We start from the raw sequence: 15,951 nt of genomic DNA, 5'->3' as shown, positions 1-15,951 counted from the left end.
ATGTGTGCTGAGGATTTCAGACACAAGGAGGGACTAGAAGAGCTTATAGGGCCAGCATACATGCTCCCAAAAAGATAATGTGATGCAAAGGGTATGCAGTTACTAAGGGGGGTGGGAAAAATAGGGTAGAGGTCGTGCTGGGAACTAAGAAGCTAGATCAAGGGATCTGATTGCTCAAAAGCAAGGGTTCTCACACACCCAGTTGGGTGTCATGCTTCATCATCAGGAATCTCCTTGTTAGGCCAGCGCTTCAATGCCCAATGGGCACCTTGAGGGAGCTCTATGCCGGATGTCTTTTTAGCATAAGATGCCAAAGTGAAGTGTGAGTGGAGGTGCTCTAGGTGTAGATTTGTGTGAGTAAAATTAAAAATAGCTATTCGATACCCTAATGGGTTTTAATGAGTGGGTTCTCTTCATATGGTTAAAAGCAATGAGTGGCTAAATGTGGAGATAATGGTCTAATGCAGCTTATATGGTAATGTGCGTAAAGGTCGACATGTTTCTTTCCCCATATGTCATTACTGATCGAGCAATTCCGTCTTTTTTGCAACAGATCCCACTGCGGTGTTCCATGATTCTCACTTTCACTGGTCTGGTGGTCATTTTAATGTAGCGTTTGGCACAGGGACATGTGATCACATAAATGTAATTTTTTTGCGTTGCAGTTGGTGGGTGTTTGCTGTGTCCACATGTGGGTCTGATCAAAGGTTGTTTCTTTAGCGGGTTCTGTGAGATCACAGACACCACATGAGCCACAAGGGTAGTGTTTTGTGACGGGGGTATACCCCAAAGTGGATGCTGCTCTTGTCTGGTAGTTCTCCGGAGTCTGGTGTGCACGATCATGTCTTTGATATTATTAGTACATTTTAAAGCCAAACTTGGTTTAGGGATATTTAGAGAGTCTGTATGTAAAATGGACCAGTGTTTCGGTATTATATGTTTTGCATTCTGTTGGAACTCAGGGTAAATGTAATGACACAAGTAATGGTGTCTTCTAGTGGGAAGATACATGGTTCCAGTAAGTCTGCTTGGTTGTTGTTCCTAGCCCTCTTGCGTGCAAGGCCAGCACTATGGGGTCGGTAGCGATGAGCTTTCAAATTGGACTTGAGTTGCTGTGCCTGTTGGTCATAGTCTGTAATTAAACTACAGTTCTGGTGTAGTTGCAGAAATTGGCCAAAGGGAAGGTTATCTCTGAGGAATTTGAGGCAGTGACTATTATACTGAAGCAAGCTGTTACAATCAGTAGGTTTTTTATGGGTGGTGGGCATCAATTCCCCTTCTGCGATGGTGATGTATAAACCTAGAAAGGGGAGACGGGTATAAGAAACGGTCTTTGTAAACTTCAAAAAGGGGTTCAAAGTATTAACCTAAGTACAGAAATGGTCAAATTCCCTCATGTTTCCTTGCTGGAAGATGAGGATACCCTCGATGTGTCAACACCATAAAAGGATGTTGGTTGTGTAGGGTTGGCAGCACAAAAGATCACCTCAATTTCAAAATGTACCATGTAGAGGCTGACCTAGCTTGGTGCAAAAGTGCTCCCCATAGAGATGCCATGAGTCTGGTGGTAGAGCCGATCCCTAAAGTGGAAAATGTTTTCCTTAAGGGCCAGGGTTGCACATTTGATAATTAAATTGATTGGTGTGGGTGACGACCAATCTTAGATCATCAAGGTGCTCTCCATTGCATCCAGTGTGGCATTGTGTGGGATGTTCGTATAGAGGGACTCTACATTTAATGTCACTAAAAGGTCAATGTGGCTCATGTTGTTGGATTCATTTATCAGATTTTGAATGTCCCTTTAGTCTTTGAGGAACAAGGGTATTTTTGTGACAAGTGGTTGTAAAAAATGGTCACAATATTTTGACAGAGTTTCCAGGAGGGAACCTATGCCAGAGACAATGGGTCTGCCATGGTGCGGAGTAGCCCCCTTATGTATTTGGGGAAGGATGTACATATACAGAATCCTGGGTTGGGTATTGATCAGGAATTCCGCTTCATTTTTACTTATCCATCCCTGAGTTTCTGCAGTGGAGATTGCTGAATTGATCTGGACACTGAATCTAGCTGTGGGATCCAGATCTATGGGGTTGTAACATTTTCAATCAGCAAGTTGGCAGAGACAATCATTGTCGTAATCTTCAGCGGACATGATGGCCACTGCACCGCCTTTATCTACTTGTTTTATGGTGATGTTAGTGTCATTGGCTGGTGCCTTTACTGCAATTAGTTCCTCATTGGACAGATTCGGAAAATCAGAGTGTGATTAAGTTCACCTAGTTCATTGAGTACTGCTTGTTCAAAATTTAGGATTTCATGTGGAATCATACCAGCAAAGTGGTCAAAACTAGAGGGATTCCGTAACCCAGAGTCACTTGCTTCTGGGCTGGGTTTGTCTTTGAAGAAAGTGCAGAGCCTGGTTTTTTGAAAGATGTTATGCAGTTCGCAACACAAGTGAAATTTCTCTTCCCTGTGTGTTAGGACAAAGCCAATACCTTTTTGGAGGACATTGGTCTCTACTGTGGATAGTGTTCCTGTAGCAGGATTCACTATCAATTTCTTTTGGTTTGGCTCCTTGTCTGCATTTGTGACTTTTTTCTTGCTATTAGACTTTCTTTTGACCCCATCTTCATCTTCCTCTGCCTCTGCCCCAGCCTCTGTCTAAAAAAGTGGGGTGGAAGGGTTGTGGGAAGCTCTGATGGGGGCCTTGCTGGAACATAGAGTAGTGCTAGTGCTACATAGGTGGGGGTTCATGATAAGGGGTCATACTGTATCCAAATATTGAGGGGGGGGTGCTGGACCCCATCTGCCATCATTACTTCCCCAACTCTCTGTGCTGGAGTTGCTGCTAAAGGAGTTGTTCATCCTATGTGTAGAGCTACTTTCATCTGATGAGGCATCCCCTCCCACTGACAGGAAATCTTCCCTGATGTACAGGTAGACTTTTGCTTTATCAAACCTTTTTTATGTCTTTTTGAAAGTTTTTTTTGCTTCATCAAGAAGTATTTGTGTTCGTTTATTTCATTGTTGACCCCAGCCAATTTTGACTTGTAGGTTGAGATCAAGATCCCTGCAATTCTCTGCAATATTATTCCTGATCATCAAAGTCTCTGATGGGCATTTTGCTGTATTCATAATCAAGATTAACCAATCTCAGGTGTCTTTCCCTGCCACCTGGGACCATTCTTGTCTGGAGATGGCGTCTTCTAGGAAGATGCATGGGGCGTTCATGAGCAATAAGCCTTTGGGAGAGATGTTAGACCTGATATATTGTGTCATAATAGCCCCGTGATGCAGTATCTTCACATGTTGCTTTTTCATGACCATTATCGTGTAACAAACTTCATTTTGACTTCCTGAATGGGTAGCGCCATCAGCTCCTAAACGAGATGGAGTTTTTTAGGATTTCTGCCATCATATCTCCTCTAAAACTGAAACTTTGATTGTCATGCATTTTAAAAAGAGGTGTAGAGACTTGCCTGGAGGGTCATGGTGGATCCTGTGGAGATCATAAGGAAAGAAGAGTGGGTAGTAGTGCGCAGATAGTTACTCTAAAGAGGAAACGCCAAATTGCTGTTTCCAGGAATCAGAGTCCCACGGCTGAGCTGCAGTACTTGAAACTAGACTCAAAGAGGGACTAGGAGTGCCAATAGGTCAGCATACAGACTCCCAAACAGACAATGTGATACATAGGGTACGCAGTTCCTAAAAGGGAAACTACAGGGCAGAGGTCGAGTTGGAAACTGAGAAACCTGAAAATCTGATTGCTCCGAAGCAAAGGCCCTCACACACCTATGTCATACTTCATCATCGGGAAGCTCCTTGTTGGGGCGGTGCTGCAATGCCCAATGAGCCCCTCGAGGGGGCTCTTTGCCCGAGGCCTTTTTAGCATATGTTGCCAAAGTGAAGTGTGGGTAGAGGTGCTCTAAGTGTAGATTGGTGTGAGTAAAATAATAAATAGCTAGGAAATACCCTAATGGATTTTAATGAGTAAGTTCTCTTCCTGTGGTTAAAAGCAACAAGTGGCTGAATGAGTAGATAATGATCCAATGCAGCTCATAGGTAATATATGTAGATGTTGACATGTTTCTTGCCACAAATTTCGTTATCAATCAGGGTAATTCCTCAGGACCAAAAACGCGACCCCCCTTAGGAACTGCATACCCATTGCATCACATTGCTGAGGATTCCAGCCACACCGGGAGATCTTAATTGGCCCCAGGGAGCGAAGGTATACCAACTTGCAATGTGGAGCACAGGAAACTGACATGTGCCCCATTGTCCCACCTGCCTATCTTACCAGGAGTAAGGCCAAAAGTGGGTCATACCATCCAACTTACAGGTTAGTGGTGTGCTACCCTCAGCCAGACTCCCAATGTAGGACACACACATACATCTAAGGAATGGTATATTATGTGATGTTATCATACCCCAAAATAGAGCAGGATATATGTAGCAATATATAACTAATTGCAACGTACGAAACGTGTATAGAATGAAGAAAGTGTACATTATCCTACTTTGTATATGTTCTCTACATGTCCTAACTTTACCTGCTAGAAGCTAGAAAATCAGTCTCTGGGAGAGATAAGATGCAGTAATAGCACTCCAGTTGACTTGGTGTATCCATAGTTGACATAGCCCACAGATAACTGGCAGGCCATTCTGAAGAGACTGCCAAGAGCCTAGAGAGATGCTTCTCTCGTGGGTAGCTCAGACCTCTCTACCCGAAGAGAGAGCATTGTGCACTTTTTTAGCTATTCTCACGAGGATGCATGAGAAGATGTCCTTGTGATCATGATTAATAGCGAGACCAGTAGCGCGAAACATAATGGTGTGAACAGTCGGATATATAGGCTCATTGGCCTGTTATGTCCATATTTCAATATCGTGCATTTGCAGAAACAAATAACATGGACCAGATTACAAGTCTGTCGGTGTATTCTGACCACTGTGTGAACCCTTGTTTACCCCCGAATTATGAGTGGGAATGTATTTAACACATTCAATAATTATTGGATACGGTAAATTCCTCCACCTGCTGAAATTTAACAGGTGAAAGTATACAGTATTTGCCGTATCATGCGGATTTTGGTACGTTAAACACCAAAATCTGAATGTTATTCCCCACAAACTCGCAATAGGTGTTATTTATCTCATCCGATATATAACGTACCTCATGGTTTTGGAATTAACACCTATACTTGTAATTAAACCCGGTGTATTTTCGATAAATACACAAAAACATAGGCACATTTTTAGAACATACGCTCAGGGCCGGCTTTAGGGTGGTGCGACCGGTGCCACCGCACCGGGTGCTGGCTTCCTGGGGGCGCTGTGTTTGCAAGTGTATTATGTTTTTGAAGCACCTGCTGCAGTCTTTCTTTCCTCCAGCAATTGCCAGGCCTCACAAAAATGTCAAGATAACTGGTGTGATTAATTATCTTCCTGGAGAGAGATCAGTGTTTTGTATAGTTGAGGTTTTGACCTCTGGGAAGTTAGTGCAGAGGGTTAATATGCCTGCTGCAAAGAACGTGTACCAAGTTTATTTCAGAGTGCATATAATGTGAACACATCAGCAGGTTACTGCTTTTAAAAGAGACATCCTTTTGTTACTTGCCATTTATAACTTAAAGTCCTAATATTCAACAGTGAGCTATTAACTTTCATCACAGAACTGCAAACACACTGCAAAGCATGCATTAGAACATTGATTAATGTTGCATAAAGGGTTAATTTGACTAGAAATCGACTCTTATTATTAAATAAAACTCCCAACTATGCTGTTTCTTTTTCGAGCGTGTGCTTCTCCACATCGAGCACTCTTAAACTATACTGCCTACCAGTATGGATGACATGTGACTCCTACACTTTTAGTCCTTTGGCTTATGTAAACATTTCCTATACTCTGATTTAAAACACGTATGATTGATTGTCTCTGTGTAATGTGCATGTGATGCAAAGTGCTCTGACACCCTACACTGGTATGAGTGGCGCTATATAACTAATTCAATGTAGCTGAGAGAGTGTGGTTATGGAGACTGTTAAAGGGTGCTAGTGAGAGAATCCGTGGTGGAGGTGGACATTGGGGGGGCGCCAACAAACCTTGTCGCACAGGGCGCCACCAGCACTAAAGCCGGCCCTGCATACGCTTGTTGTGATAATCTATATGGGAATATGTAAAAGCATACGTTATATGTCAACCGTTGGGGTTGTATCACACTGGTTATACAAGCTTGATGCAACAGTAAATACCAGTGTAGTCACCACAGAAAAGCTCCTTCCACCAGTCCAGAACATGGTCTGCATGGATGAAACATATCAGGTTACAAAGTTCCTGCACACTCCTGTTGCTAAGTGCTAGGGAGTATATTCTTTTCACATCAGTACTGCCCTTCAGTCGGACCACACAGCAGCCTCCCACTCGCACCACATATTAGAACGTAGGCATTTTCCTGACAGCTTTTTTAACTGCTTCCTGTCGCACACACAATCAGCGAAATGTCCACTTTTCTATTTCTTCTGGGAACTGGGTTTATTATAGAGATGAGAAGACCGTTATGAGTCCCAGTTGCGCTTTTCTCTAATTTCATGCTATGGTTTTATTAAATTCTTCTGTTTATTGCATTTTATAGCCAGGGCATTGTGGTTTTTTTCTATTTCTTTATCGTATTCTTTATCTTACATCTCTTTTTTTACTGTGCCTGCTGATCAGTTTGGCTCCACTACCAAACTGAGGGTAAGAGTGACTTCAAGGAGCCAGTCCTTCGGCTCACTCGCCATATTTGTGTTCAATATCGTTTTATTTTTGTTCATAAGGTATGCAAAATAACAAAGATAACATATGGTACTCAAGCATTAAAGAAGTAAACATGGTCACACCCAGACAAAATATAGACCAGGGCACACCAATAAAAGTGTCCCACATTAGTGAATTAGACAGATAAAAAATCTGCCCATGTTTGCAAACTGTGGCATTTTTGAACGCATAAAGACAGCCCCATAAGTGTTTTGCAAAGTATGGAAGACTGCATGGATCTGAGCTTGGTACAGGGCATGTTTGTTTTAATATCAGTGGAATCCAGGGGCGGCTCCTCCGCTACGGCGGAGAAGCGTCACCCCACACAAAAATAAAATGATAATAACAATGTTATCATTTTATTTTTATTATTGGTTATGTAAAGGTGCAGGTGGGGCAGAGCTGTGCTTCCCGCAGAGCAAGGGGAGGAGTGAGTGGTGGCACTCTCTTAAGTGTGCATGACGGTCTGGCCGGCGGTCTTAGGCTGGCCAAACCGTCATGCGGTACTTGGCATGTTCTCCATCGGGCTGTGTTGCACAGCCTGGGTGCAGAACGTGCCCAGCCTCCCAGCCCCTCTCTGAGCGCTGAACCATGGCGCTTAGAGCAATCACAATACTGCTATGGGAGTCAGGAGCCTGGGTGCTTCCTGCTTCGTCGACAAATGAGGACGGAGGAGAGGTGGCTGGCGGGAAGGTAAGTACATTTTTTTGTCTTTTTTCTTTTTCCCCTTTTCTTTCCCACCCCTCTCTCCCCTCCTCACCACTACAGCCCAGTAGCAGCCGCTACTGGTGAAATCAAGAGCAAAAACTGGCCCAGCAGACCATAAAACAGGCCAACAAACAGCCCTAAAAACGGCCAAAACCCTGCCCTATAAAGCAACCCATTGCACACTGCCTGATTGGATGTATGACGTTACAACGCATACTTTTACTACGCATGCACTTACAACGCAATTTTTACAACGCAACATCCACTACAACGCATTCCATTACATCGCATGACACTACAACGCATTTTAAAAAACTACCTTTACAACGCATTCCATTACATCGCATACTACCTTTACAACGCATACCATTACAACGCATAATGTTACATTGCATTTAAGGTAAGTATTGGATAGTATAGGGGTAAAAATTACTATTCTTACTCCAGGGGGTGCAACAGTAGGGTAAGTGTTGGATAGTATAGGGGTAAAAATTACTATTCTTACTCCAGGGGGTGCAACAGTAGGGTAAGTGTTGGATAGTATAGGGGTAAAAATTACTATTCTAACTCCAGGGGGTGCAACAGTAGGGTAAGTGTTGGATAGTATAGGGGTAAAAATTACTATTCTAACTCCAGGGGGTGCAACAGTAGGGTAAGTGTTGGATAGTATAGGGGTAAAAATTACTATTCTAACTCCAGGGGGTGCAACAGTAGGGTAAGTGTTGGATAGTATAGGGGTAAAAATTACTATTCTAACTCCAGGGGGTGCAACAGTAGGGTAAGTGTTGGATAGTATAGGGGTAAAAATTACTATTCTAACTCCAGGGGGTGCAACAGTAGGGTAAGTGTTGGATAGTGTAGGGGTTAAAAATTAATATTCTAACTCCAATGGTATGCATTGTAATGGTATGCGTTGTAATGCCTGCGTTGTAGTGACATGCAATGTAGTGTCTGCGTTGTAATGGTATGCATTGTAATGGTATGCGTTGTAGTGTCATGCGTTGTAAAGGATGTTCCGTTGTAATGCCTGCGTTGTAAGTGTAGTGCGATGTAATAGTTGCATTGTAAAGGTTGTTTCCCGCCTGATTGCATCATTTATTTAAATAGCAGTGAATAGATTAGTAAGGATTAGGAAAATAAAGGCACCTTTCTAAACTTTTCCCCAAGGCAGCCAGCAAAGTTGCTGCACTGCGCTGCATGAGCGGGAGAGAGCAGAAATGTTCCATATTTGTAAAGATATGGAGCATATTTTCTCTCTCCTTGTGTTGGAGCAGTGTGTGCAGCCTAGCCCCAACTCAGGCACCTTTGTACTACACCTGCGTTACAGGCAGGATTGTTTTTCTGCAGGAAGAGACAACTTCCTGCACAAAAACAATCCTAATAGGCATATTCCTCATTCTATGTGTGCTGCCGAATGCAGGACATGTGGCAAGAGGAAATAACCAGGAGAAATTAAAGATATTTCTCCTTGTTACGCCTCACTTGGGAATGTATACCACTTGACACATTCCCAGGTTTACAGGTCTTTGTAAATCTAGCAATGCGCCAAAATCCATGGATGGATGTATCGGAACGCCCATGCTCCACCCATTGATCGCCTCCCAAGTTAAAATGTAACATAGCCACGCAACTGCCTTGCGTTACATTTCTTTACAAAGCCACGCAAGGCCACGCTAATCAAGCCTTGTGTGGCTTAGTAAGTATTACGGAAGCCTTTGCCTTGCCCTTGCGTCACCTTGCGTGATGCAAGGACAACGCAAAGGCTTCCTAAATGTGGGCGTAGTATTAAAACGGACTGACTCATCCTCAGTTGGGTGAAGATTTATATATGCTTACTGCGTCCACGTCATCCCATCATCGACTGAAGGTTGAACACAAACCCAACATGGACAAGGCGTGGTCTGAGCCTTTCATTTGACTGTTGGAAAGTAAAATGATGAGGCGGTTTGGAGCTTTTGCCAACTTTGTTGCATATCTGTGTTGTGCTGTGTTGTATGTATGTATGATGTTGTTTTTCACGTGTATCGCATGGTATCGGGCTGACTGATGGAATCAGGAATACAATGTGTACTTTTCGGTCGTTAGAATACGCCGCTAACAGTCATTTACGACACGCATGAAAGGAAAACTGTTACTATGTAACCAACCCTTTTATCTGAGGGGAATACAGATGAACATGGAGCAGAGTACTGGCATTCCATGGTAGTCCATGGACACAAGTGCACAGGATCAGAATCATTTTAAAGCACAGATCACACGCAGTAGCATCACACGAGCCCCCAGTCTGGGAAGTGGAGTCCCAGATTGTGATAGGAACGGTATTATACTCTAGTGGTTCATAAGATTGCACTGTGGTGGCTGATAACCCAGGTCGCCTCCTCTCAGAGACACAGTGGGACATCAGAACAAGTCATATCATATCATATATCATATTCTATATGATATCATAGCATAGCATTTCATAGCATATCATATTATATATCATATCATAGCAAAGCTTAGCATAGCATAGCATATCATTTATCATATCATAGCATATCACATCATATCATATTATATTATATGATATATCACATCATATTATATTATATTATTTCACATCATATTATATTATATTGTGTGATGTGTTACATGTTACGCTGCGTGTTATTTTGCGTGGCAGATTCCATCATTGCTCAGCTTGATTCCCAGCTCTAATCATGTGTGTGTGCGTGAGGGTGATTTAAACTAGTTCCTGCAAGGCTGTTTTGCTTTTACCAGGTTGAAGCTTGATTTGTAGGTTGGTCAAACTGGCCTAAGCACTCCATTCAAAAGATGTGACACTTGCCCTGTGAGAATTTTTGAGAATGAATATTAATAACATATCACAGCATTTGTATAGCCTAATTTGAACACCAAATGCATCACATTCAGAAATGTATGAAGGGATGTACTCATTCAATCCCCACCAGTGAGGCCTAACATCTTCCTGATACTACAGAATCCTCCTGAAGTTCAATCTAAGTAGCAAGCCACTTACAGCTCTGGGTTTTTCTTATTTGTCATCATGGAATAATGGAGGAGGCTTCAGTCTCTCCTCCCATTTTGAGTTTCATGCACCCTTTACAGGCAGAATGAAAATGAAGATAGAACAGGTAGGGGAGCTGATGGCACTTTAGCAGAAGTCCTAACTCAAGCACAGCCTTTTAACTATGGCAGAGTTAGGGAATCAATATGTACGACCCCAAGCCCTCACCGCCAACGGCCCAAGAGAATTGACGGTACTATTATATTTAAGAAATATGTGGACTCTGGAGGTAATTGCCTTCAGATGAAGGCTGGTGAGAGAACATAATCCTGGAAGCCTCTACCCTCCCATCTCAGACAACAGAAGATGAATCCCTGCTGCTGCAAGCAAAATACACTCTCTAGAGCAGAGTTCTTCAAACTGGGGGGCGGGCCCTACTGGGGGAACTTAAGTGATCTCGGGGGGAGGGGGCACCAGTCTCTGGCCAAGAGAAGCCTCATGCTTTGTTTTAAGAGTTAAAAACATGAGTGGCAGTGAGCCACCTTGTAATGGGCCCTCACTAACAATTTTTGTTATTTATATGCTGACTGGGAGTATGTGTAAAAAGGGGTAACAGACATTAACTGCAATGTTTAAATATGGTTAGACATTTCTAAACATTGCCAATTTACCAAAATAATTGTGACATAATTGTAGGGGGCAAGGATTTCTTTTTTTACAGGGGAGGCGCAGCATTAAGAAGTTTGAAGACCACTGCTCTAGAGGCGTCAGAAGAGGCAGACCATGTGGTGTCAGACAGGATGTTCAAGGGATGGCACAGCCAGAGAGCAGATTGCACAGCTTTCTGAAACTTCCCTGTGGCTTTGTTGGCTCACCTGTAATTTTTAGGGAATATTCCAAATGCAGTAGAGGATAAATATCACAAAAGTTGCAGAGAATTGATATGTCAAACTAAGAGAAAAATATACCACAATCTTAATTTGAGCTGTGATTGAACTCCCACAAGAACTAAAACATCTGAGGCACATGAATAATTTGATTTATGTGGCCTTGGTAGCTTTGCATATGCTGCAAGAGGATCCTCAGATAAAATGGCTGCAGTATATATGGAATAACTAATAAAAATGTATATAGGTAGGAAATAAAGAGCTCAAAAGTCCAAATCTAGTTAGTGCTAAGACAAATAAGCAATAAGTGTCATAAAATTAAAGAAAATTAGATACAAGGATCAAAACATATAAAGAAAGCAATAAGTGTCCAATAGGAAATGAATTGTCATAAACCATTTGGGTGCGGTAATGGTCCACAACTGTGGTGGTTGAGGCCTTTTACCACTGCTGTCCCAGGGCTTGACTTACAAACTGCAAACCGAACACCAAATGCACCCTTTCAGCCATTGACCCTCAGGGCAGTGGAGCGAGCAATCCAAGCCTTCTCAAGGAGAATGTGTGAGGTGTATAGACTCAGAATTCAACAGATACCGAATAGAATACAATAATGATTGTTCAATCCAGTGCTGATCTTTTATCAAAAGAACAGTACTGAATTATGACAAAACAAAATAACACACAAAGGAATATGCAGTGGCACAGCGTTCTATAACAGGTACCACAGGCAACAATGTATCAGACTTAGAATAAATTCACAAGTACAGGCTCCCTAGAGGAATTCTGGTTATGAGGCCCATAGGCCGGTCACTGTGCCCCAGACACAGCCAACCTCTACTGCAGTTTTCCCATGCTAAATCCAAAAGAGTCACTGTGTTTGATAAGCAAAAGATCAACGGTGCTGGAGTTACTTGATTGTAGTGGCAGTGGGGTCTCCAGTGAGTGGATCTTGCTACGGAGTCTGAGTGCGAAGGCCCTGGGTTCCCCCAGTGTTGTTCGGGAGCTCCAGACAGATGATAGGTCAGTGGATGCAGCTGCACTGTAGGGGTGGGCGAGCCACTGAAAGCTTGAGCCAGGTTCAGGCTCACCTAGATGTCCTGTTGGAACCTCGAGACCATAAGGATCCAAGCTTCCATGTGGATTGTGCCTACCTCCCTTGCTCTAGCTCCTTGCATAAAGATGTAAAAACAAAGAATTAACATTTGAGGCTGATCCCTGAGGATTGTTCCTCGCACATTCCGTTATCCTTACTAAATGTGGACACTACATTATATGCTAAAGAGTTGGCAAACAGGCTGGCCCCCCTGCTACCTGGGGTGGTGCGACCGGAGCAGGCTGGATTCGTTCCAGGTCACAATCTGACATAAACTCTGCACACTGTTTATGCTATGCAGCATGTAGATCCGGAAGTGAGGGCAGCTGAAGTATTTTTAGATGCAGAAAAAGTGTTTGAATCTGTGGAGTGTGCCTTTATGCGGGCTGTCCTCCACTGGATAGGAGTGGGAGAAATCTTCTTGCGATTGAGAGAGGTCTTGTGCACTAAACCAATGGCCTGGATTCGAGTCGGAAATACTGTAGCAACCCCAATCACAATTACAAGTGGTACTAGACCGGGATGCCCCCTGTCACCCTTACTGTATGAGCTTGTGGTGGAAAAACTGGTGGGCATCCTCTGCAAATACTATGGGCATATACTGGACTGCACTTCCCTGGCTACAATCTCGAAGTGTCAGCATACGCAGGCGATACTTTATTATGTGTCCATGACGCAGAGAGGAACCTCTCGCCCATGTTACGAGAAGTGGTGAGATTTGGGGGGTTCTCAGGCCTCGATGTCAACTGGGAGAAATCCATACTTTTCCTCTCATCCCTGCAATGGCACCAATAGTGCTGGAATATCCCCTACACTGGACGACCAACTCTGTCCGATACTCGAGGATACAGATCCATACAAACCCGGCGCAGGTCCTACGAGATAACTATGGGAGAGCAATGCATGAACTGTGTGAGGACGTTGAGCACTGGATTAATATCCTTCTGTCATTGGTGGGGCGGATAGCGATTATAAAAATGGTGGTGCTTCCCAGATTTTTATTCTTGTTCCAAAATATTCCAATGCTTCTGCCGTGGTCACTGTTTGCAGAGCTGTGGTCTCTGTTGCTTTGGTTGGCCTGGGAAGGTAAGCAGGCAAGGGTGCAGTGGAGGGTGCTCACTTTACCACACGACATGGGGGGGCTAAATGCTCTGTGTTTAGAGCAATACTACAGAGCAGCACAGTGCACCTCAACATATCATTGGCTTCATGGCCCACAGGCTTCTACATTAAAAGAGATGCCTCACAGCCTCTTACACTCCCCCAGATATTGTTCCATAACCCGGCGCAATGCTGTGGTATGTATGACTCTCTTAACTCCACGGTCCATGCTTGCTGGCACTTGTTGGAACAACAGGCTGGCTCTATATTATACACCCCACACGTTTCAATAGAATGGTGCTCCTGGTTCACACTGAGCCGGGAGAAAAGCATAGTAAACACATTGCATAAACTAGGCATTGCAGCAATGAGAGACCTATTCCAAGAGGGGGAAGTGAAAGGTTGGGATGTTTTCCGACAGTGGCGTAACGGTAATTGAGGGGGGCTCCCTGGAAGGTACGTGGATGGACCCTCCTGACTCTATCAGGAGCTCCCCGGCCGAAGTGCAGTGCTGAGGGGGCCCCCTGGAGCTTGGGGGCCCCCTGCACTGCGGGGGATGCGGGGGCCTGTGTTACGCCCCTGCTTTCTGAGATGGGGAACAGGCGCAGAAACCCCTCGCCCACTTCCAGTATTTCCGAGTCCGACACGACTTACGGGACATCCTGGCGGATGACATGCAGGAGCCTACAGCCATTCTAGCTCAGTCACTCCTGATACAATGAAGATCTCCCACTAAGCTGGTAATGAAATTCAATGCGCAGGCGCAGGAAGCGCGTAGGCCAGGCATCACAGGGGCACAATTGTCATGGCAGAGGGTTTTAGGTAAGACCATAGACAAAGAAGATTGGAGATAGTGTTGCTCTGTGACCAAGAGAGTATCATTGAATGGGCGGGATAGACTTATCCACTTTATATACATCAACCGAATATATTATACCCCAGCCTCTTCAAATACGGGCTAAGAGATTCAGCGTAATGCTCAAGATGCGGTGCAAGTGTGGGTGACTTCATGCACGTGGCATGGAACTGTCCTGGGTTTGCTGAGTTCTGGAAAAGTGGTATTCAGAGAGTTGGGAATCAGTATTGGCTCCTCCCTCACGATAGACCCCATGTTGGCTCTTCTGGGCTATGACAAGGGAGTGGATAAGACAAATAGAAAACTAGTGTCCATCGGGCTATTACCGGCCAGGCACCGCGTAACGATGCTTTGGGGTGGAGGCCCGACTCCCACCCTAGTTGAATGGCACAGGGACTTAGGGGCAGATTTATGACTTCTGGCGCATCTCTGCTAATCAGCAGAGATGCGCCAGAAGAGTTGCAACGCATCTGCCCACCCGTGCGCCACCACTGATGCACCGCATTTATAATACGGCGCACCGTGGCACTCGGATGGGCAGATGCGTGACGCATCCCCTGTCGGAAAGGCGGCGCATTGCTGGAGTTGCGTCGCAAGCGCGACGCAGCTCCAGCAAGCCTCGGGGGTGCCCTATCCCTAACATGCTGCGTCAATCCTTACGCCTGCTTCAAGCAGGCGCAGGGTTTCGATGCAGCATGGCCATAAAAGTGACTGAGTGAAATCTTGTAGATTCCACTCAGCCACTTTTAGGAGGCGTCCTGAGGAACTTCGATTTTCGATCACGATCGAATCGACCCGCCATTGTGTGACCCGCCGCCATTTTGTGTTGCCATCACTCAAGCAGCACGGCGAACGAAGTCTATTCTGCTTTTCCCGTAGCTTGGTGTCGAAATACGTCCCCAGCCTTGTTTGCGAAGCTGGTGTTTGGACTAGCCGAGTACACTAATCCTTGTCTGGCTTTTTTAATCTTATCGACTGGCCTTCACTGTCTCCTGCTAGCATTCTCTTGTGTCATGACTGTCCTCCAATACACACAAGCATATCTCACCACCTGCAAGTCAGTTGTAATCTGTTAATGAATTAGTTCGGGGGTGGGATGACAAACACAGTTGGAGGAGAGGCTCTTTTCTTCTATGCTTGGGGCGTGTGTTTTGTTAATAATTATGTATTGTATAGTATTTAATCTGATGCGCCACAGAGTGAAGTGGCAGTCTCCTGAGAACCTACTTTGTGTACTTCTAGGATAACTGTACTAGCTGCAGCTAAATAAATCCAATCTTCTAACGCCGACAGAGTGTCCCATGTCTCTGTGTAGCGAAGCAGGTGAACTCCAGAGACAGAGGGCGTACCCTGCGCCGCGAGGTCCAAAAGGTTCTGGTTCTTCAATTGGCGCCCAACGTGAGGCGGCTTCAGTGGTACCGGTTCTGCTCGAAGGTCGTGAGGAACCTCGCAAGAAAATTCCGGAGGGTTCGCGAGCCACACTAAGTGACCCCTGTATGT

This window comes from Triturus cristatus, chromosome 11, assembly GCF_964204655.1.
Source record: "Triturus cristatus chromosome 11, aTriCri1.1, whole genome shotgun sequence".
NCBI classification, from domain to species: Eukaryota; Metazoa; Chordata; class Amphibia; order Caudata; family Salamandridae; genus Triturus; species Triturus cristatus.
Note: the sequence above shows the minus strand (reverse complement) of the source record.